This window comes from Heptranchias perlo, unplaced genomic scaffold (assembly GCF_035084215.1).
Source record: "Heptranchias perlo isolate sHepPer1 unplaced genomic scaffold, sHepPer1.hap1 HAP1_SCAFFOLD_76, whole genome shotgun sequence".
Lineage (NCBI taxonomy): Eukaryota > Metazoa > Chordata > Chondrichthyes > Hexanchiformes > Hexanchidae > Heptranchias > Heptranchias perlo.
In genome coordinates this window covers 1,586,732-1,611,474 of record NW_027139793.1, presented here as the reverse complement: position 1 = coordinate 1,611,474, position 24,743 = coordinate 1,586,732, and positions in this window count along the sequence as shown.

Sequence of the window (24,743 nt, the reverse complement as noted above, 5' to 3'; positions counted from 1 at the left end):
TCTAGCTTACTGAAATAAGTTGATAAGATGAAAACCAACAAAAATTGACAAGAACCACGAAAAGTTCTTGTATTTTAAGATAAAATCTTACGCTTTTAAAGAAAAAACTTCTCGCTCGCTGAAATATGTTCATTTGCTGAAAATCAACAAAACCACGAAAAGTTCTTGTATTTGAAGATAAAATCTTTTTGCTTTGAAGAAGAAAGATCTCGCTGACTGAAATAAGTTCATTGGATGAAAACCAACAAAAATTGACAAGAACCAAGAAAAGTTCTTGTATTTTAAGATAAAATCTGACGCGATGAAAGAAAAAACTTCTCGCTCGCTGAAATATGTTCATTTGCTGAAAATCAACAAAACCACGAAAAGTTCTTGTATTTGAAGATAAAATCTTTTTGCTTTGAAGAAGAAAGATCGAGCTGACTGAAATAAGTTCATTGGATGAAAACCAACAAAAATTGACAAGAACCACGAAATGTTCTTGTATTTTAAGATAAAATCTGACGCGATTAAAGAAAAAACTTCTTGCTCACTGAAATATGTTCATTTGCTGAAAATCAACAAAACCACGAAAAGTTCTTGTATTTGAAGATTAAATCTTTTTGCTTTCAAGAAGAAAGATCTAGCTGACTGAAATAAGTTCATTGGATGAAAACCAACAAAAATTGACAAGAACCACGAAAAGTTCTTGTATTTTAAGATAAAATCTGACGCTAATAAAGAAAAATCTTCTCCCTCGCTGAAATGTGTTCATTTGCTGAAAATCAACAAAACCATGAAAAGTTCTTGTATTTGAAGATAAAATCTTTTTGCTTTCAAGAAGAAAGATCTAGCAAACTGAAATAAGTTCATTGGATGAAAACCAACAAAAATTGACAAGAACCAGGAAAAGTTCTTATATTTTAAGATAAAATCTGACGCTGTTAAAGAAAAAACTTCCAGCTCGCTGAAATATGTTCATTTGCTGAAAATCAACAAAACCACGAAAAGTTCTTGCATTTGAACATAAAATCTTTTTGCTTTGAAGAAGAAAGATCTGGCTGACTGAAATAAGTTCATTGGATGAAAACCAACAAAAATTGACAAGAACCACGAAAAGTTCTTGTATTTTAAGATAAAATCTGACGCTATTAATGAAAAAGTTTCTCCCTGAATGAAATATGTTCATTTGCTGAAAATCAACAAAACCACGAAAAGTTCTTGTATTTGAAGATAAAATCTTTTTGCTTTGAAGATGAAAGATCTAGCTGACTGAAATAAGTTTATTGGATGAAAACCAACAAAAATTGACAAGAACCACGAAAAGTTCTTGTATTTTAAGATAAAATCTGACGCTTTTAAAGAAAAAACTTCTCGCTCGCTGAAATATGTTCATTTGCTGAAAATCAACAAAACCACGATAAGTTCTTGTATTTGAAGATAAAATCTTTTTGCTTTGAAGAGGAAAGATCTAGCTGACTGAAATAAGTTCATAAGATGAAAACCAACAAAAATTGACAAGAACCACGAAAAGTTCTTGTATTTTAAGATAAAATCTGACGCTTTTGAAGAAAAAACTTCTCGCTCGCTGAAATATGTTCATTTGCTGAAAATCAACAAAACCACGAAAAGTTCTTGTATTTGAAGATAAAATCTTTTTGCTTTGAAGAGGAAAGATCTAGCTTACTGAAATAAGTTGATAAGATGAAAACCAACAAAAATTGACAAGAACCACGAAAAGTTCTTGTATTTTAAGATAAAATCTGACGCTTTTGAAGAAAAAACTTCTCGCTCGCTGAAATATGTTCATTTGCTGAAAATCAACAAAACCACGAAAAGTTCTTGTATTTGAAGATTGCATCTTTTTGCTTTCAAGAAGAAAGATCTAGCTGACTGAAATAAGTTCATTGGATGAAAACCAACAAAAATTGACAAGAACCACGAAAAGTTCTTGTATTTTAAGATAAAATCTGACGCTAATAAAGAAAAATCTTCTCCCTCGCTGAAATGTGTTCATTTGCTGAAAATCAACAAAACCATGAAAAGTTCTTGTATTTGAAGATAAAATCTTTTTGCTTTCAAGAAGAAAGATCTAGCAAACTGAAATAAGTTCATTGGATGAAAACCAACAAAAATTGACAAGAACCAGGAAAAGTTCTTATATTTTAAGATAAAATCTGACGCTGTTAAAGAAAAAACTTCCAGCTCGCTGAAATATGTTCATTTGCTGAAAATCAACAAAACCACGAAAAGTTCTTGCATTTGAACATAAAATCTTTTTGCTTTGAAGAAGAAAGATCTGGCTGACTGAAATAAGTTCATTGGATGAAAACCAACAAAAATTGACAAGAACCACGAAAAGTTCTTGTATTTTAAGATAAAATCTGACGCTATTAATGAAAAAGTTTCTCCCTGAATGAAATATGTTCATTTGCTGAAAATCAACAAAACCACGAAAAGTTCTTGTATTTGAAGATAAAATCTTTTTGCTTTGAAGATGAAAGATCTAGCTGACTGAAATAAGTTTATTGGATGAAAACCAACAAAAATTGACAAGAACCACGAAAAGTTCTTGTATTTTAAGATAAAATCTGACGCTTTTAAAGAAAAAACTTCTCGCTCGCTGAAATATGTTCATTTGCTGAAAATCAACAAAACCACGATAAGTTCTTGTATTTGAAGATAAAATCTTTTTGCTTTGAAGAGGAAAGATCTAGCTGACTGAAATAAGTTCATAAGATGAAAACCAACAAAAATTGACAAGAACCACGAAAAGTTCTTGTATTTTAAGATAAAATCTGACGCTTTTAAAGAAAAAACTTCTCGCTCGCTGAAATATGTTCATTTGCTGCAAATCAACAAAACCACGATAAGTTCTTATACTTGAAGATAAAATCTTTTTGCTTTGAAGAAGAAAGATCTCGCTGACTGAAATAAGTTCACAAGATGAAAACTAACCAAAATTGACAAGAACCACGAAAAGTTCTTGTATTTTAAGATAAAATCTTACGCTATTGAAGAAAAAACTTCTAGCTCGCTGAAATATGTTCATTTGCTGAAAATCAACAAAACCACGAAAAGTTCTTGCATTTGAAGATAAAATCTTTTTGCTTTGAAGAAGAAAGATCTAGCTGACTGAAATAAGTTCATAAGATGAAAACTAACAAAAATTGACAAGAACCCCAAAAGTTCTTGTATTTTAAGATAAAATCTTACGCTATTGAAGAAAAAACTTCCAGCTCGCTGAAATATGTTCATTTGCTGAAAATCAACAAAACCACGAAAAGTTCTTGTATTTGAAGATAAAATCTTTTTGCTTTCAAGAAGAAAGATTCAGCTGACTGAAATAAGTTCATTCGATGAGAACCAACAAAAATTGACAAGAACCACGAAAAGTTCTTGTATTTTAAGATAAAATCTGACGCTTTTAAAGAAAAAACTTCTCGCTCGCTGAAACATGTTCATTTGCTGAAAATCAACAAAACCACGAAAAGTTCTTGTATTTGAAGATAAAATCTGACGCTGTTATAGAAAAAACTTCCAGCACGCTGAAATATGTTCATTTGCTGAAAATCAACAAAACCACGAAAAGTTCTTGCATTTGAAGATAAAATCTTTTTGCTTTGAAGAATAAAGATCTGGCTGACTGAAATAAGTTCATCAGATGAAAACCAACAAAAATTGACAAGAACCAAGAAAAGTTCTTGTATTTTAAGATAAAATCTGACGCGATGAAAGAAAAAACTTCTCGCTCGCTGAAATATGTTCATTTGCTGAAAATCAACAAAACCACGAAAATGTTCTTGTATTTGAAGATAAAATCTTTTTGCTTTGAAGAAGAAAGATCGAGCTGACTGAAATAAGTTCATTGGATGAAAACCAACAAAAATTGACAAGAACCACGAAATGTTCTTGTATTTTAAGATAAAATCTGACGCGATTAAAGAAAAAACTTCTTGCTCACTGAAATATGTTCATTTGCTGAAAATCAACAAAACCACGAAAAGTTCTTGTATTTGAAGATTAAATCTTTTTGCTTTCAAGAAGAAAGATCTAGCTGACTGAAATAAGTTCATTGGATGAAAACCAACAAAAATTGACAAGAACCACGAAAAGTTCTTGTATTTTAAGATAAAATCTGACGCTAATAAAGAAAAATCTTCTCCCTCGCTGAAATGTGTTCATTTGCTGAAAATCAACAAAACCATGAAAAGTTCTTGTATTTGAAGATAAAATCTTTTTGCTTTCAAGAAGAAAGATCTCGCTGACTGAAATAAGTTCATTGGATGAAAACCAACAAAAATTGACAAGAACCACGAAAAGTTCTTATATTTTAAGATAAAATCTGACGCTGTTAAAGAAAAAACTTCCAGCTCGCTGAAATATGTTCATTTGCTGAAAATCAACAAAACCACGAAAAGTTCTTGCATTTGAACATAAAATCTTTTTGCTTTGAAGAAGAAAGATCTGGCTGACTGAAATAAGTTCATTGGATGAAAACCAACAAAAATTGACAAGAACCACGAAAAGTTCTTGTATTTTAAGATAAAATCTGACGCTATTAATGAAAAAGTTTCTCCCTCAATGAAATATGTTCATTTGCTGAAAATCAACAAAACCACGAAAAGTTCTTGTATTTGAAGATAAAATCTTTTTGCTTTGAAGATGAAAGATCTAGCTGACTGAAATAAGTTTATTGGATGAAAACCAACAAAAATTGACAAGAACCACGAAAAGTTCTTGTATTTTAAGATAAAATCTGACGCTTTTAAAGAAAAAACTTCTCGCTCGCTGAAATATGTTCATTTGCTGCAAATCAACAAAACCACGAAAAGTTCTTATGTTTGAAGATAAAATCTTTTTGCTTTGAAGAAGAAAGATCTAGCTGACTGAAATAAGTTGATAAGATGAAAACTAACAAAAATTGACAAGAACCCGAAAAGTTCTTGTATTTTAAGATAAAATCTTACGCTATTGAAGAAAAAACTTCAAGCTCGCTGAAATATGTTCATTTGCTGAAAATCAACAAAACCACGAAAAGTTCTTGTATTTGAAGATAAAATCTTTTTGCTTTCAAGAAGAAAGATCCAGCTGACTGAAATAAGTTCATTCGATGAGAACCAACAAAAATTGACAAGAACCACGAAAAGTTCTTGTATTTTAAGATAAAATCTGACGCTTTTAAAGAAAAAACTTCTCGCTCGCTGAAACATGTTCATTTGCTGAAAATCAACAAAACCACGAAAAGTTCTTGTATTTGAAGATAAAATCTGACGCTGTTAAAGAAAAAACTTCGAGCACGCTGAAATATGTTCATTTGCTGAAAATCAACAAAACCACGAAAAGTTCTTGCATTTGAAGATAAAATCTTTTTGCTTTGAAGAAGAAAGATCTGGCTGACTGAAATAAGTTCATTGGATGAAAACCAACAAAAATTGACAAGAACCACAAAGAGTTCTTGTATTTTAAGATAAAATCTGACGCTATTAAAGAAAAAACTTCTCCCTCGCTGAAATATGTTCATTTGCTGAAAATCAACAAAACCACAAAAAGTTCTTGTATTTGAAGATAAAATCTTTTTGCTTTGAAGAAGAAAGATCTAGTTGACTGAAATAAGTTCATAAGATGAAAACCAACAAAAATTGACAAGAACCACGAAAAGTTCTTGTATTTTAAGATAAAATCTGACGCTTTTGAAGAAAAAACTTCTCGCTCGCTGAAATATGTTCATTTGCTGAAAATCAACAAAACCACGAAAAGTTCTTGTATTTGAAGATAAAATCTTTTTGCTTTGAAGAGGAAAGATCTAGCTTACTGAAATAAGTTGATAAGATGAAAACCAACAAAAATTGACAAGAACCACGAAAAGTTCTTGTATTTTAAGATAAAATCTTACGCTATTAAAGAAAAAACTTCTCGCTCGCTGAAATATGTTTATTTGCTGAAAATCAACAAAACCACGAAAAGTTCTTGTATTTGAAGATAAAATCTTTTTGCTTTGAAGAAGAAAGATCTAGCTGACTGAAATAAGTTCATTGGATGAAAACCAACAAAAATTGACAAGAACCAAGAAAAGTTCTTGTATTTTAAGATAAAATCTGACGCGATGAAAGAAAAAACTTCTCGCTCGCTGAAATATGTTCATTTGCTGAAAATCAACAAAACCACGAAAAGTTCTTGTATTTGAAGATAAAATCTTTTTGCTTTGAAGAAGAAAGATCGAGCTGACTGAAATAAGTTCATTGGATGAAAACCAACAAAAATTGACCAGAACCACGAAAAGTTCTTGTATTTTAAGATAAAATCTGACGCTATTAAAGAAAAAACTTCCAGCTCGCTGAAATATGTTCATTTGCTGAAAATCAACAAAACCACGAAAAGTTCTTGTATTTGAAGATTAAATCTTTTTTGCTTTCAAGAAGAAAGATCTAGCTGACTGAAATAAGTTCATTGGATGAAAACCAACAAAAATTGACAAGAACCACGAAAAGTTCTTGTATTTTAAGATAAAATCTGACGCTAATAAAGAAAAATCTTCTCCCTCGCTGAAATATGTTCATTTGCTGAAAATCAACAAAACCACGAAAAGTTCTTGTATTTGAAGATAAAATCTTTTTGCTTTGAAGAAGAAAGATCTAGCTGACTGAAATAAGTTCATTTGATGAAAACCAACAAAAATTGACAAGAACCACGAAAAGTTCTTGTATTTTAAGATAAAATCTGACGCTGTTAAAGAAAAAACTTCCAGCTCGCTGAAATATGTTCATTTGCTGAAAATCAACAAAACCACGAAAAGTTCTTGCATTTGAACATAAAATCTTTTTGCTTTGAAGAAGAAAGATCTGGCTGACTGAAATAAGTTCATTGGATGAAAACCAACAAAAATTGACAAGAACCACGAAAAGTTCTTGTATTTTAAGATAAAATCTGACGCTATTAATGAAAAAGTTTCTCCCTCAATGAAATATGTTCATTTGCTGAAAATCAACAAAACCACGAAAAGTTCTTGTATTTGAAGATAAAATCTTTTTGCTTTGAAGATGAAAGATCTAGCTGACTGAAATAAGTTTATTGGATGAAAACCAACAAAAATTGACAAGAACCACGAAAAGTTCTTGTATTTTAAGATAAAATCTGACGCTTTTAAAGAAAAAACTTCTCGCTCGCTGAAATATGTTCATTTGCTGAAAATCAACAAAACCACGATAAGTTCTTGTATTTGAAGATAAAATCTTTTTGCTTTGAAGAGGAAAGATCTAGCTGACTGAAATAAGTTCATAAGATGAAAACCAAAAAAAATTGACAAGAACCACGAAAAGTTCTTGTATTTTAAGATAAAATCTGACGCTTTTAAAGAAAAAACTTCTCGCTCGCTGAAATATGTTCATTTGCTGAAAATCAACAAAACCACGAAAAGTTCTTGTATTTGAAGATAAAATCTTTTTGCTTTGAAGAAGAAAGATCGAGCTGACTGAAATAAGTTCATAAGATGAAAACTAACAAAAATTGACACGAACCACGAAAAGTTCTTGTATTTTAAGATAAAATCTGACGCTATTAAAGAAAAAACTTCCAGCTCGCTGAAATATGTTCATTTGCTGAAAATCAACAAAACCACGAAAAGTTCTTGTATTTGAAGATTAAATCTTTTTGCTTTCAAGAAGAAAGATCTAGCTGACTGAAATAAGTTCATTGGATGAAAACCAACAAAAATTGACAAGAACCACGAAAAGTTCTTGTATTTTAAGATAAAATCTGACGCTAATAAAGAAAAATCTTCTCCCTCGCTGAAATATGTTCATTTGCTGAAAATCAACAAAACCACGAAAAGTTCTTGTATTTGAAGATAAAATCTTTTTGCTTTGAAGAAGAAAGATCTAGCTGACTGAAATAAGTTCATTTGATGAAAATCAACAAAAATTGACAAGAACCACGAAAGGTATTTGTATTTTAAGATAAAATCTTACGCTATTAAAGAAAAAACTTCCAGCTCGCTGAAATATGTTCATTTGCTGAAAATAAACAAAACCATGAAAAGTTCTTGTATTTGAAGATAAAATCTTTTTGCTTTGAAGATGAAAGATCTGGCTGACTGAAATAAGTTCATTGGATGAAAACCAACAAAAATTGACAAGAACCACGAAAAGTTCTTGTATTTTAAGATAAAATCTGACGCTATTAATGAAAAAGTTTCTCCCTCAATGAAATATGTTCATTTGCTGAAAATCAACAAAACCACGAAAAGTTCTTGTATTTGAAGATAAAATCTTTTTGCTTTGAAGAGGAAAGATCTAGCTGACTGAAATAAGTTCGTAAGATGAAAACCAAAAAAAATTGACAAGAACCACGAAAACTTCTTGTATTTTAAGATAAAATCTGACGCTTTTAAAGAAAAAACTTCTCGCTCGCTGAAATATGTTCATTTGCTGCAAATCAACAAAATCACGAAAAGTTCTTATATTTGAAGATAAAATCTTTTTGCTTTGAAGAAGAAAGATCGAGCTGACTGAAATAAGTTCATCAGATGAAAACCAACAAAAATTGACAAGAACCACGAAAAGTTCTTGTATTTTAAGATAAAATCTGACGCTTTTAAAGAAAAAACTTCTCGCTCGCTGAAATATGTTCATTTGCTGAAAATCAACAAAACCACGAAAAGTTCTTGTATTTGAAGATAAAATCTTTTTGCTTTGAAGAAGAAAGATCTAGCTGACTGAAATAAGTTCATAAGATGCAAACTAACCAAAATTGACAAGAACCACGAAAAGTTCTTGTATATTAAGATAAAATCTTACGCTATTGAAGAAAAAACTTCTAGCTCGCTGAAATATGTTCATTTGCTGAAAATCAACAAAACCACGAAAAGTTCTTGTATTTGAAGATAAAATCTTTTTGCTTTGAAGAAGAAAGATCTAGCTGACTGAAATAAGTTCATAAGATGAAAACTAACCAAAATTGACAAGAACCACGAAAAGTTCTTGTATTTTAAGATAAAATCTTACGCTATTGAAGAAAAAACTTCTAGCTCGCTGAAATATGTTCATTTGCTGAAAATCAACAAAACCACGAAAAGTTCTTGCATTTGAAGATAAAATCTTTTTGCTTTGAAGAAGAATAATCTAGCTGACTGAAATAAGTTCATTGGATGAAAACCAACAAAAATTGACAAGAACCACGAAAAGTTCTTGTATTTTAAGATAAAATCTGACGCTATTAATGAAAAAGTTTCTCCCTGAATGAAATATGTTCATTTGCTGAAAATCAACAAAACCACGAAAAGTTCTTGTATTTGAAGATAAAATCTTTTTGCTTTGAAGATGAAAGATCTAGCTGACTGAAATAAGTTTATTGGATGAAAACCAACAAAAATTGACAAGAACCACGAAAAGTTCTTGTATTTTAAGATAAAATCTGACGCTTTTAAAGAAAAAACTTCTCGCTCGCTGAAATATGTTCATTTGCTGAAAATCAACAAAACCACGATAAGTTCTTGTATTTGAAGATAAAATCTTTTTGCTTTGAAGAGGAAAGATCTAGCTGACTGAAATAAGTTCATAAGATGAAAACCAACAAAAATTGACAAGAACCACGAAAAGTTCTTGTATTTTAAGATAAAATCTGACGCTTTTAAAGAAAAAACTTCTCGCTCGCTGAAATATGTTCATTTGCTGCAAATCAACAAAACCACGATAAGTTCTTATACTTGAAGATAAAATCTTTTTGCTTTGAAGAAGAAAGATCTCGCTGACTGAAATAAGTTCACAAGATGAAAACTAACCAAAATTGACAAGAACCACGAAAAGTTCTTGTATTTTAAGATAAAATCTTACGCTATTGAAGAAAAAACTTCTAGCTCGCTGAAATATGTTCATTTGCTGAAAATCAACAAAACCACGAAAAGTTCTTGCATTTGAAGATAAAATCTTTTTGCTTTGAAGAAGAAAGATCTAGCTGACTGAAATAAGTTCATAAGATGAAAACTAACAAAAATTGACAAGAACCCCAAAAGTTCTTGTATTTTAAGATAAAATCTTACGCTATTGAAGAAAAAACTTCCAGCTCGCTGAAATATGTTCATTTGCTGAAAATCAACAAAACCACGAAAAGTTCTTGTATTTGAAGATAAAATCTTTTTGCTTTCAAGAAGAAAGATTCAGCTGACTGAAATAAGTTCATTCGATGAGAACCAACAAAAATTGACAAGAACCACGAAAAGTTCTTGTATTTTAAGATAAAATCTGACGCTTTTAAAGAAAAAACTTCTCGCTCGCTGAAACATGTTCATTTGCTGAAAATCAACAAAACCACGAAAAGTTCTTGTATTTGAAGATAAAATCTGACGCTGTTATAGAAAAAACTTCCAGCACGCTGAAATATGTTCATTTGCTGAAAATCAACAAAACCACGAAAAGTTCTTGCATTTGAAGATAAAATCTTTTTGCTTTGAAGAATAAAGATCTGGCTGACTGAAATAAGTTCATCAGATGAAAACCAACAAAAATTGACAAGAACCAAGAAAAGTTCTTGTATTTTAAGATAAAATCTGACGCGATGAAAGAAAAAACTTCTCGCTCGCTGAAATATGTTCATTTGCTGAAAATCAACAAAACCACGAAAAGTTCTTGTATTTGAAGATAAAATCTTTTTGCTTTGAAGAAGAAAGATCGAGCTGACTGAAATAAGTTCATTGGATGAAAACCAACAAAAATTGACAAGAACCACGAAATGTTCTTGTATTTTAAGATAAAATCTGACGCGATTAAAGAAAAAACTTCTTGCTCACTGAAATATGTTCATTTGCTGAAAATCAACAAAACCACGAAAAGTTCTTGTATTTGAAGATTAAATCTTTTTGCTTTCAAGAAGAAAGATCTAGCTGACTGAAATAAGTTCATTGGATGAAAACCAACAAAAATTGACAAGAACCACGAAAAGTTCTTGTATTTTAAGATAAAATCTGACGCTAATAAAGAAAAATCTTCTCCCTCGCTGAAATGTGTTCATTTGCTGAAAATCAACAAAACCATGAAAAGTTCTTGTATTTGAAGATAAAATCTTTTTGCTTTCAAGAAGAAAGATCTCGCTGACTGAAATAAGTTCATTGGATGAAAACCAACAAAAATTGACAAGAACCACGAAAAGTTCTTATATTTTAAGATAAAATCTGACGCTGTTAAAGAAAAAACTTCCAGCTCGCTGAAATATGTTCATTTGCTGAAAATCAACAAAACCACGAAAAGTTCTTGCATTTGAACATAAAATCTTTTTGCTTTGAAGAAGAAAGATCTGGCTGACTGAAATAAGTTCATTGGATGAAAACCAACAAAAATTGACAAGAACCACGAAAAGTTCTTGTATTTTAAGATAAAATCTGACGCTATTAATGAAAAAGTTTCTCCCTCAATGAAATATGTTCATTTGCTGAAAATCAACAAAACCACGAAAAGTTCTTGTATTTGAAGATAAAATCTTTTTGCTTTGAAGATGAAAGATCTAGCTGACTGAAATAAGTTTATTGGATGAAAACCAACAAAAATTGACAAGAACCACGAAAAGTTCTTGTATTTTAAGATAAAATCTGACGCTTTTAAAGAAAAAACTTCTCGCTCGCTGAAATATGTTCATTTGCTGCAAATCAACAAAACCACGAAAAGTTCTTATGTTTGAAGATAAAATCTTTTTGCTTTGAAGAAGAAAGATCTAGCTGACTGAAATAAGTTGATAAGATGAAAACTAACAAAAATTGACAAGAACCCGAAAAGTTCTTGTATTTTAAGATAAAATCTTACGCTATTGAAGAAAAAACTTCAAGCTCGCTGAAATATGTTCATTTGCTGAAAATCAACAAAACCACGAAAAGTTCTTGTATTTGAAGATAAAATCTTTTTGCTTTCAAGAAGAAAGATCCAGCTGACTGAAATAAGTTCATTCGATGAGAACCAACAAAAATTGACAAGAACCACGAAAAGTTCTTGTATTTTAAGATAAAATCTGACGCTTTTAAAGAAAAAACTTCTCGCTCGCTGAAACATGTTCATTTGCTGAAAATCAACAAAACCACGAAAAGTTCTTGTATTTGAAGATAAAATCTGACGCTGTTAAAGAAAAAACTTCGAGCACGCTGAAATATGTTCATTTGCTGAAAATCAACAAAACCACGAAAAGTTCTTGCATTTGAAGATAAAATCTTTTTGCTTTGAAGAAGAAAGATCTGGCTGACTGAAATAAGTTCATTGGATGAAAACCAACAAAAATTGACAAGAACCACAAAGAGTTCTTGTATTTTAAGATAAAATCTGACGCTATTAAAGAAAAAACTTCTCCCTCGCTGAAATATGTTCATTTGCTGAAAATCAACAAAACCACAAAAAGTTCTTGTATTTGAAGATAAAATCTTTTTGCTTTGAAGAAGAAAGATCTAGTTGACTGAAATAAGTTCATAAGATGAAAACCAACAAAAATTGACAAGAACCACGAAAAGTTCTTGTATTTTAAGATAAAATCTGACGCTTTTGAAGAAAAAACTTCTCGCTCGCTGAAATATGTTCATTTGCTGAAAATCAACAAAACCACGAAAAGTTCTTGTATTTGAAGATAAAATCTTTTTGCTTTGAAGAGGAAAGATCTAGCTTACTGAAATAAGTTGATAAGATGAAAACCAACAAAAATTGACAAGAACCACGAAAAGTTCTTGTATTTTAAGATAAAATCTTACGCTATTAAAGAAAAAACTTCTCGCTCGCTGAAATATGTTTATTTGCTGAAAATCAACAAAACCACGAAAAGTTCTTGTATTTGAAGATAAAATCTTTTTGCTTTGAAGAAGAAAGATCTAGCTGACTGAAATAAGTTCATTGGATGAAAACCAACAAAAATTGACAAGAACCAAGAAAAGTTCTTGTATTTTAAGATAAAATCTGACGCGATGAAAGAAAAAACTTCTCGCTCGCTGAAATATGTTCATTTGCTGAAAATCAACAAAACCACGAAAAGTTCTTGTATTTGAAGATAAAATCTTTTTGCTTTGAAGAAGAAAGATCGAGCTGACTGAAATAAGTTCATTGGATGAAAACCAACAAAAATTGACCAGAACCACGAAAAGTTCTTGTATTTTAAGATAAAATCTGACGCTATTAAAGAAAAAACTTCCAGCTCGCTGAAATATGTTCATTTGCTGAAAATCAACAAAACCACGAAAAGTTCTTGTATTTGAAGATTAAATCTTTTTTGCTTTCAAGAAGAAAGATCTAGCTGACTGAAATAAGTTCATTGGATGAAAACCAACAAAAATTGACAAGAACCACGAAAAGTTCTTGTATTTTAAGATAAAATCTGACGCTAATAAAGAAAAATCTTCTCCCTCGCTGAAATATGTTCATTTGCTGAAAATCAACAAAACCACGAAAAGTTCTTGTATTTGAAGATAAAATCTTTTTGCTTTGAAGAAGAAAGATCTAGCTGACTGAAATAAGTTCATTTGATGAAAACCAACAAAAATTGACAAGAACCACGAAAAGTTCTTGTATTTTAAGATAAAATCTGACGCTGTTAAAGAAAAAACTTCCAGCTCGCTGAAATATGTTCATTTGCTGAAAATCAACAAAACCACGAAAAGTTCTTGCATTTGAACATAAAATCTTTTTGCTTTGAAGAAGAAAGATCTGGCTGACTGAAATAAGTTCATTGGATGAAAACCAACAAAAATTGACAAGAACCACGAAAAGTTCTTGTATTTTAAGATAAAATCTGACGCTATTAATGAAAAAGTTTCTCCCTCAATGAAATATGTTCATTTGCTGAAAATCAACAAAACCACGAAAAGTTCTTGTATTTGAAGATAAAATCTTTTTGCTTTGAAGATGAAAGATCTAGCTGACTGAAATAAGTTTATTGGATGAAAACCAACAAAAATTGACAAGAACCACGAAAAGTTCTTGTATTTTAAGATAAAATCTGACGCTTTTAAAGAAAAAACTTCTCGCTCGCTGAAATATGTTCATTTGCTGAAAATCAACAAAACCACGATAAGTTCTTGTATTTGAAGATAAAATCTTTTTGCTTTGAAGAGGAAAGATCTAGCTGACTGAAATAAGTTCATAAGATGAAAACCAAAAAAAATTGACAAGAACCACGAAAAGTTCTTGTATTTTAAGATAAAATCTGACGCTTTTAAAGAAAAAACTTCTCGCTCGCTGAAATATGTTCATTTGCTGAAAATCAACAAAACCACGAAAAGTTCTTGTATTTGAAGATAAAATCTTTTTGCTTTGAAGAAGAAAGATCGAGCTGACTGAAATAAGTTCATAAGATGAAAACTAACAAAAATTGACACGAACCACGAAAAGTTCTTGTATTTTAAGATAAAATCTGACGCTATTAAAGAAAAAACTTCCAGCTCGCTGAAATATGTTCATTTGCTGAAAATCAACAAAACCACGAAAAGTTCTTGTATTTGAAGATTAAATCTTTTTGCTTTCAAGAAGAAAGATCTAGCTGACTGAAATAAGTTCATTGGATGAAAACCAACAAAAATTGACAAGAACCACGAAAAGTTCTTGTATTTTAAGATAAAATCTGACGCTAATAAAGAAAAATCTTCTCCCTCGCTGAAATATGTTCATTTGCTGAAAATCAACAAAACCACGAAAAGTTCTTGTATTTGAAGATAAAATCTTTTTGCTTTGAAGAAGAAAGATCTAGCTGACTGAAATAAGTTCATTTGATGAAAATCAACAAAAATTGACAAGAACCACGAAAGGTATTTGTATTTTAAGATAAAATCTTACGCTATTAAAGAAAAAACTTCCAGCTCGCTGAAATATGTTCATTTGCTGAAAATAAACAAAACCATGAAAAGTTCTTGTATTTGAAGATAAAATCTTTTTGCTTTGAAGATGAAAGATCTGGCTGACTGAAATAAGTTCATTGGATGAAAACCAACAAAAATTGACAAGAACCACGAAAAGTTCTTGTATTTTAAGATAAAATCTGACGCTATTAATGAAAAAGTTTCTCCCTCAATGAAATATGTTCATTTGCTGAAAATCAACAAAACCACGAAAAGTTCTTGTATTTGAAGATAAAATCTTTTTGCTTTGAAGAGGAAAGATCTAGCTGACTGAAATAAGTTCGTAAGATGAAAACCAAAAAAAATTGACAAGAACCACGAAAACTTCTTGTATTTTAAGATAAAATCTGACGCTTTTAAAGAAAAAACTTCTCGCTCGCTGAAATATGTTCATTTGCTGCAAATCAACAAAATCACGAAAAGTTCTTATATTTGAAGATAAAATCTTTTTGCTTTGAAGAAGAAAGATCGAGCTGACTGAAATAAGTTCATCAGATGAAAACCAACAAAAATTGACAAGAACCACGAAAAGTTCTTGTATTTTAAGATAAAATCTGACGCTTTTAAAGAAAAAACTTCTCGCTCGCTGAAATATGTTCATTTGCTGAAAATCAACAAAACCACGAAAAGTTCTTGTATTTGAAGATAAAATCTTTTTGCTTTGAAGAAGAAAGATCTAGCTGACTGAAATAAGTTCATAAGATGCAAACTAACCAAAATTGACAAGAACCACGAAAAGTTCTTGTATATTAAGATAAAATCTTACGCTATTGAAGAAAAAACTTCTAGCTCGCTGAAATATGTTCATTTGCTGAAAATCAACAAAACCACGAAAAGTTCTTGTATTTGAAGATAAAATCTTTTTGCTTTGAAGAAGAAAGATCTAGCTGACTGAAATAAGTTCATAAGATGAAAACTAACCAAAATTGACAAGAACCACGAAAAGTTCTTGTATTTTAAGATAAAATCTTACGCTATTGAAGAAAAAACTTCTAGCTCGCTGAAATATGTTCATTTGCTGAAAATCAACAAAACCACGAAAAGTTCTTGCATTTGAAGATAAAATCTTTTTGCTTTGAAGAAGAATAATCTAGCTGACTGAAATAAGTTCATAAGATGAAAACTAACAAAAATTGACAAGAACCCGAAAAGTTGTTGAATTTTAAGATAAAATCTTACGCTGTTGAATAAAAAACTTCTCGCTCGCTGAAATATGTCATTTGCTGAAAATCAACAAAACCACGAAAAGTTCTTGTATTTGAAGATAAAATCTTTTTGCTTTCAAGAAGAAAGATCCAGCTGAATGAAATAAGTTCATTCGATGAGAACCAACAAAAATTGACAAGAACCACGAAAAGTTCTTGTATTTTAAGATAAAATCTGACGCTTTTAAAGAAAAAACTTCTCGCTCGCTGAAATATGTTCATTTGCTGAAAATCAACAAAACCACGAAAAGTTCTTGTATTTGAAGATAAAATCTGACGCTGTTAAAGAAAAAACTTCCAGCACGCTGAAATATGTTCATTTGCTGAAAATCAACAAAACCACGAAAAGTTCTTGCATTTGAAGATAAAATCTTTTTGCTTTGAAGAAGAAAGATCTGGCTGACTGAAATAAGTTCATTGGATGAAAACCAACAAAAATTGACAAGAACCACAAAGAGTTCTTGTATTTTAAGATAAAATCTGACGCTATTAAAGAAAAAACTTCTCCCTCGCTGAAATATGTTCATTTGCTGAAAATCAACAAAACCACGAAAAGTTCTTGTATTTGAAGATAAAATCTTTTTGCTTTGAAGAAGAAAGATCTCGTTGACTGAAATAAGTTCATAAGATGAAAACCAACAAAAATTGACAAGAACCACTAAAAGTTCTTGTATTTTAAGATAAAATCTGACGCTTTTGAAGAAAAAACTTCTCGCTCGCTGAAATATGTTCATTTGCTGAAAATCAACAAAACCACGAAAAGTTCTTGTATTTGAAGATAAAATCTTTTTGCTTTGAAGAAGAAAGATCTAGCTGACTGAAATAAGTTCATAAGATGAAAACTAACCAAAATTGACAAGAACCACGAAAAGTTCTTGTATTTTAAGATAAAATCTTACGCTATTGAAGAAAAAACTTCTTGCTCGCTGAAATATGTTCATTTGCTGAAAATCAACAAAACCACGAAAAGTTCTTGCATTTGAACATAAAATCTTTTTGCTTTGAAGAAGAAAGATCTAGCTGACTGAAATAAGTTCATAAGATGAAAACTAACAAAAATTGACAAGAACCCGAAAGGTTCTTGTATTTTAAGATAAAATCTTACGCTATTGAAGAAAAAACTTCTAGCTCGCTGAAATATGTTCATTTGCTGAAAATCAAAAAAACCACGAAAAGTTCTTGTATTTGAAGATAAAATCTTTTTGCTTTCAAGAAGAAAGATCTAGCTGACTGAAATAAGTTCATTCGATGAGAACCAACAAAAATTGACAAGAACCACGAAAAGTTCTTGTATTTTAAGATAAAATCTGACGCTTTTAAAGAAAAAACTTCTCGCTCGCTGAAATATGTTCATTTGCTGCAAATCAACAAAACCACGAAAAGTTCTTGTATTTGAAGATAAAATCTTTTTGCTTTGAAGAAGAAAGATCTAGCTGACTGAAATAAGTTCATAAGATGAAAACCAACAAAAATTGACAAGAACCACGAAAAGTTCTTGTATTTTAAGATAAAATCTTACGCTATTGAAGAAAAAACTTCTAGCTCGCTGAAATATGTTCATTTGCTGAAAATCAACAAAACCACGAAAAGTTCTTGTATTTGAAGATAAAATCTTTTTGCTTTGAAGAAGAAAGATCGAGCTGACTGAAATAAGTTCATTGGATGAAAACCAACAAAAATTGACAAGAACCACGAAATGTTCTTGTATTTTAAGATAAAATCTGACGCGATTAAAGAAAAAACTTCTTGCTCACTGAAATATGTTCATTTGCTGAAAATCAACAAAACCACGAAAAGTTCTTGTATTTGAAGATTAAATCTTTTTGCTTTCAAGAAGAAAGATCTAGCTGACTGAAATAAGTTCATTGGATGAAAACCAACAAAAATTGACAAGAACCACGAAAAGTTCTTGTATTTTAAGATAAAATCTGACGCTAATAAAGAAAAATCTTCTCCCTCGCTGAAATGTGTTCATTTGCTGAAAATCAACAAAACCATGAAAAGTTCTTGTATTTGAAGATAAAATCTTTTTGCTTTCAAGAAGAAAGATCTAGCTAACTGAAATAAGTTCATTGGATGAAAACCAACAAAAATTGACAAGAACCACGAAAAGTTCTTATATTTTAAGATAAAATCTGACGCTGTTAAAGAAAAAACTTCCAGCTCGCTGAAATATGTTCATTTGCTGAAAATCAACAAAACCACGAAAAGTTCTTGCATTTGAACATAAAATCTTTTTGCTTTGAAGAAGAAAGATCTGGCTGACTGAAATAAGTTCATTGGATGAAAACCAACAAAAATTGACAAGAACCACGAAAAGTTCCTGTATTTTAAGATAAAATCTGACGCTATTAATGAAAAAGTTTCTCCCTCAATGAAATATGTTCATTTGCTGAAAATCAACAAAACCACGAAAAGTTCTTGTATTTGAAGATAAAATCTTTTTGCTTTGAAGATGAAAGATCTAGCTGACTGAAATAAGTTTATTGGATGAAAACCAACAAAAATTGACAAGAACCACGAAAAGTTCTTGTATTTTAAGATAAAATCTGACGCTTTTAAAGAAAAAACTTCTCGCTCGCTGAAATATGTTCATTTGCTGCAAATCAACAAAACCACGAAAAGTTCTTATGTTTGAAGATAAAATCTTTTTGCTTTGAAGAAGAAAGATCTAGCTGACTGAAATAAGTTGATAAGATGAAAACTAACAAAAATTGACAAGAACCCGAAAAGTTCTTGTATTTTAAGATAAAATCTTACGCTATTGAAGAAAAAACTTCAAGCTCGCTGAAATATGTTCATTTGCTGAAAATCAACAAAACCACGAAAAGTTCTTGTATTTGAAGATAAAATCTTTTTGCTTTCAAGAAGAAAGATCCAGCTGACTGAAATAAGTTCATTCGATGAGAACCAACAAAAATTGACAAGAACCACGAAAAGTTCTTGTATTTTAAGATAAAATCTGACGCTTTTAAAGAAAAAACTTCTCGCTCGCTGAAACATGTTCATTTGCTGAAAATCAACAAAACCACGAAAAGTTCTTGTATTTGAAGATAAAATCTGACGCTGTTAAAGAAAAAACTTCCAGCACGCTGAAATATGTTCATTTGCTGAAAATCAACAAAACCACGAAAAGTTCTTGCATTTGAAGATAAAATCTTTTTGCTTTGAAGAAGAAAGATCTGGCTGACTGAAATAAGTTCATTGGATGAAAACCAACAAAAATTGACAAGAACCACAAAGAGTTCTTGTATTTTAAGATAAAATCTGACGCTATTAAAGAAAAAACTTCTCCCTCGCTGAAATATGTTCATTTGCTGAAAATCAACAAAACCACAAAAAGTTCTTGTATTTGAAGATAAAATCTTTTTGCTTTGAAGAAGAAAGATCTAGTTGACTGAAATAAGTTCATAAGATGAAAACCAACAAAAATTGACAAGAACCACGAAAAGTTCTTGTATTTTAAGATAAAATCTGACGCTTTTGAAGAAAAAACTTCTCGCTCGCTGAAATATGTTCATTTGCTGAAAATCAACAAAACCACGAAAAGTTCTTGTATTTGAAGATAAAATCTTTTTGCTTTGAAGAGGAAAGATCTAGCTTACTGAAATAAGTTGATAAGATGAAAACCAACAAAAATTGACAAGAACCACGAAAAGTTCTTGTATTTTAAGATAAAATCTTACGCTTTTAAAGAAAAAACTTCTCGCTCGCTGAAATATGTTTATTTGCTGAAAATCAACAAAACCACGAAAAGTTCTTGTATTTGAAGATAAAATCTTTTTGCTTTGAAGAAGAAAGATCTAGCTGACTGAAATAAGTTCATTGGATGAAAACCAACAAAAATTGACAAGAACCAAGAAAAGTTCTTGTATTTTAAGATAAAATCTGACGCGATGAAAGAAAAAACTTCTCGCTCGCTGAAATATGTTCATTTGCTGAAAATCAACAAAACCACGAAAAGTTCTTGTATTTGAAGATAAAATCTTTTTGCTTTGAAGAAGAAAGATCGAGCTGACTGAAATAAGTTCATTGGATGAAAACCAACAAAAATTGACCAGAACCACGAAAAGTTCTTGTATTTTAAGATAAAATCTGACGCTATTAAAGAAAAAACTTCCAGCTCGCTGAAATATGTTCATTTGCTGAAAATCAACAAAACCACGAAAAGTTCTTGTATTTGAAGATTAAATCTTTTTTGCTTTCAAGAAGAAAGATCTAGCTGACTGAAATAAGTTCATTGGATGAAAACCAACAAAAATTGACAAGAACCACGAAAAGTTCTTGTATTTTAAGATAAAATCTGACGCTAATAAAGAAAAATCTTCTCCCTCGCTGAAATATGTTCATTTGCTGAAAATCAACAAAACCACGAAAAGTTCTTGTATTTGAAGATAAAATCTTTTTGCTTTGAAGAAGAAAGATCTCGCTGACTGAAATAAGTTCATTTGATGAAAACCAACAAAAATTGACAAGAACCACGAAAAGTTCTTGTATTTTAAGATAAAATCTGACGCTGTTAAAGAAAAAACTTCCAGCTCGCTGAAATATGTTCATTTGCTGAAAATCAACAAAACCACGAAAAGTTCTTGCATTTGAACATAAAATCTTTTTGCTTTGAAGAAGAAAGATCTGGCTGACTGAAATAAGTTCATTGGATGAAAACCAACAAAAATTGACAAGAACCACGAAAAGTTCTTGTATTTTAAGATAAAATCTGACGCTATTAATGAAAAAGTTTCTCCCTCAATGAAATATGTTCATTTGCTGAAAATCAACAAAACCACGAAAAGTTCTTGTATTTGAAGATAAAATCTTTTTGCTTTGAAGATGAAAGATCTAGCTGACTGAAATAAGTTTATTGGATGAAAACCAACAAAAATTGACAAGAACCACGAAAAGTTCTTGTATTTTAAGATAAAATCTGACGCTTTTAAAGAAAAAACTTCTCGCTCGCTGAAATATGTTCATTTGCTGAAAATCAACAAAACCACGAAAAGTTCTTGTATTTGAAGATAAAATCTTTTTGCTTTGAAGAAGAAAGATCGAGCTGACTGAAATAAGTTCATAAGATGAAAACTAACAAAAATTGACACGAACCACGAAAAGTTCTTGTATTTTAAGATAAAATCTGACGCTATTAAAGAAAAAACTTCCAGCTCGCTGAAATATGTTCATTTGCTGAAAATCAACAAAACCACGAAAAGTTCTTGTATTTGAAGATTAAATCTTTTTGCTTTCAAGAAGAAAGATCTAGCTGACTGAAATAAGTTCATTGGATGAAAACCAACAAAAATTGACAAGAACCACGAAAAGTTCTTGTATTTTAAGATAAAATCTGACGCTAATAAAGAAAAATCTTCTCCCTCGCTGAAATATGTTCATTTGCTGAAAATCAACAAAACCACGAAAAGTTCTTGTATTTGAAGATAAAATCTTTTTGCTTTGAAGAAGAAAGATCTAGCTGACTGAAATAAGTTCATTTGATGAAAATCAACAAAAATTGACAAGAACCACGAAAGGTATTTGTATTTTAAGATAAAATCTTACGCTATTAAAGAAAAAACTTCCAGCTCGCTGAAATATGTTCATTTGCTGAAAATCAACAAAACCATGAAAAGTTCTTGTATTTGAAGATAAAATCTTTTTGCTTTGAAGATGAAAGATCTGGCTGACTGAAATAAGTTCATTGGATGAAAACCAACAAAAATTGACAAGAACCACGAAAAGTTCTTGTATTTTAAGATAAAATCTGACGCTAATAAAGAAAAATCTTCTCCCTCGCTGAAATATGTTCATTTGCTGAAAATCAACAAAACCACGAAAAGTTCTTGTATTTGAAGATAAAATCTTTTTGCTTTGAAGAAGAAAGATCTAGCTGACTGAAATAAGTTCATTTGATGAAAACCAACAAAAATTGACAAGAACCACGAAAAGTTCTTGTATTTTAAGATAAAATCTGACGCTGTTAAAGAAAAAACTTCCAGCTCGCTGAAATATGTTCATTTGCTGAAAATCAACAAAACCACGAAAAGTTCTTGCATTTGAACATAAAATCTTTTTGCTTTGAAGAAGAAAGATCTGGCTGACTGAAATAAGTTCATTGGATGAAAACCAACAAAAATTGACAAGAACCACGAAAAGTTCTTGTATTTTAAGATAAAATCTGACGCTTTTAAAGAAAAAACTTCTCGCTCGCTGAAATATGTTCATTTGCTGCAAATCAACAAAACCACGAAAAGTTCTTGTATTTGAAGATAAAATCTTTTTGCTTTGAAGAAGAAAGATCTAGCTGACTGAAATAAGTTCATAAGATGAAAACCAACAAAAATTGACAAGAACCACGAAAAGTTCTTGTATTTTAAGATAAAATCTTACGCTATTGAAGAAAAAACTTCTAGCTCGCTGAAATATGTTCATTTGCTGAAAATCAACAAAACCACGAAAAGTTCTTGTATTTGAAGATAAAATCTTTTTGCTTTGAAGAAGAAAGATCGAGCTGACTGAAATAAGTTCATTGGATGAAAACCAACAAAAATTGACAAGAACCACGAAATGTTCTTGTATTTTAAGATAAAATCTGACGCGATTAAAGAAAAAACTTCTTGCTCACTGAAATATGTTCATTTGCTGAAAATCAACAAAACCACGAAAAGTTCTTGTATTTGAAGATTAAATCTTTTTGCTTTCAAGAAGAAAGATCTAGCTGACTGAAATAAGTTCATTGGATGAAAACCAACAAAAATTGACAAGAACCACGAAAAGTTCTTGTATTTTAAGATAAAATCTGACGCTAATAAAGAAAAATCTTCTCCCTCGCTGAAATGTGTTCATTTGCTGAAAATCAACAAAACCATGAAAAGTTCTTGTATTTGAAGATAAAATCTTTTTGCTTTCAAGAAGAAAGATCTAGCTAACTGAAATAAGTTCATTGGATGAAAACCAACAAAAATTGACAAGAACCACGAAAAGTTCTTATATTTTAAGATAAAATCTGACGCTGTTAAAGAAAAAACTTCCAGCTCGCTGAAATATGTTCATTTGCTGAAAATCAACAAAACCACGAAAAGTTCTTGCATTTGAACATAAAATCTTTTTGCTTTGAAGAAGAAAGATCTGGCTGACTGAAATAAGTTCATTGGATGAAAACCAACAAAAATTGACAAGAACCACGAAAAGTTCTTGTATTTTAAGATAAAATCTGACGCTATTAATGAAAAAGTTTCTCCCTCAATGAAATATGTTCATTTGCTGAAAATCAACAAAACCACGAAAAGTTCTTGTATTTGAAGATAAAATCTTTTTGCTTTGAAGATGAAAGATCTAGCTGACTGAAATAAGTTTATTGGATGAAAACCAACAAAAATTGACAAGAACCACGAAAAGTTCTTGTATTTTAAGATAAAATCTGACGCTTTTAAAGAAAAAACTTCTCGCTCGCTGAAATATGTTCATTTGCTGCAAATCAACAAAACCACGAAAAGTTCTTATGTTTGAAGATAAAATCTTTTTGCTTTGAAGAAGAAAGATCCAGCTGACTGAAATAAGTTGATAAGATGAAAACTAACAAAAATTGACAAGAACCCGAAAAGTTCTTGTATTTTAAGATAAAATCTTACGCTATTGAAGAAAAAACTTCAAGCTCGCTGAAATATGTTCATTTGCTGAAAATCAACAAAACCACGAAAAGTTCTTGTATTTGAAGATAAAATCTTTTTGCTTTCAAGAAGAAAGATCCAGCTGACTGAAATAAGTTCATTCGATGAGAACCAACAAAAATTGACAAGAACCACGAAAAGTTCTTGTATTTTAAGATAAAATCTGACGCTTTTAAAGAAAAAACTTCTCGCTCGCTGAAACATGTTCATTTGCTGAAAATCAACAAAACCACGAAAAGTTCTTGTATTTGAAGATAAAATCTGACGCTGTTAAAGAAAAAACTTCCAGCACGCTGAAATATGTTCATTTGCTGAAAATCAACAAAACCACGAAAAGTTCTTGCATTTGAAGATAAAATCTTTTTGCTTTGAAGAAGAAAGATCTGGCTGACTGAAATAAGTTCATTGGATGAAAACCAACAAAAATTGACAAGAACCACAAAGAGTTCTTGTATTTTAAGATAAAATCTGACGCTATTAAAGAAAAAACTTCTCCCTCGCTGAAATATGTTCATTTGCTGAAAATCAACAAAACCACAAAAAGTTCTTGTATTTGAAGATAAAATCTTTTTGCTTTGAAGAAGAAAGATCTAGTTGACTGAAATAAGTTCATAAGATGAAAACCAACAAAAATTGACAAGAACCACGAAAAGTTCTTGTATTTTAAGATAAAATCTGACGCTTTTGAAGAAAAAACTTCTCGCTCGCTGAAATATGTTCATTTGCTGAAAATCAACAAAACCACGAAAAGTTCTTGTATTTGAAGATAAAATCTTTTTGCTTTGAAGAGGAAAGATCTAGCTTACTGAAATAAGTTGATAAGATGAAAACCAACAAAAATTGACAAGAACCACGAAAAGTTCTTGTATTTTAAGATAAAATCTTACGCTTTTAAAGAAAAAACTTCTCGCTCGCTGAAATATGTTTATTTGCTGAAAATCAACAAAACCACGAAAAGTTCTTGTATTTGAAGATAAAATCTTTTTGCTTTGAAGAAGAAAGATCTAGCTGACTGAAATAAGTTCATTGGATGAAAACCAACAAAAATTGACA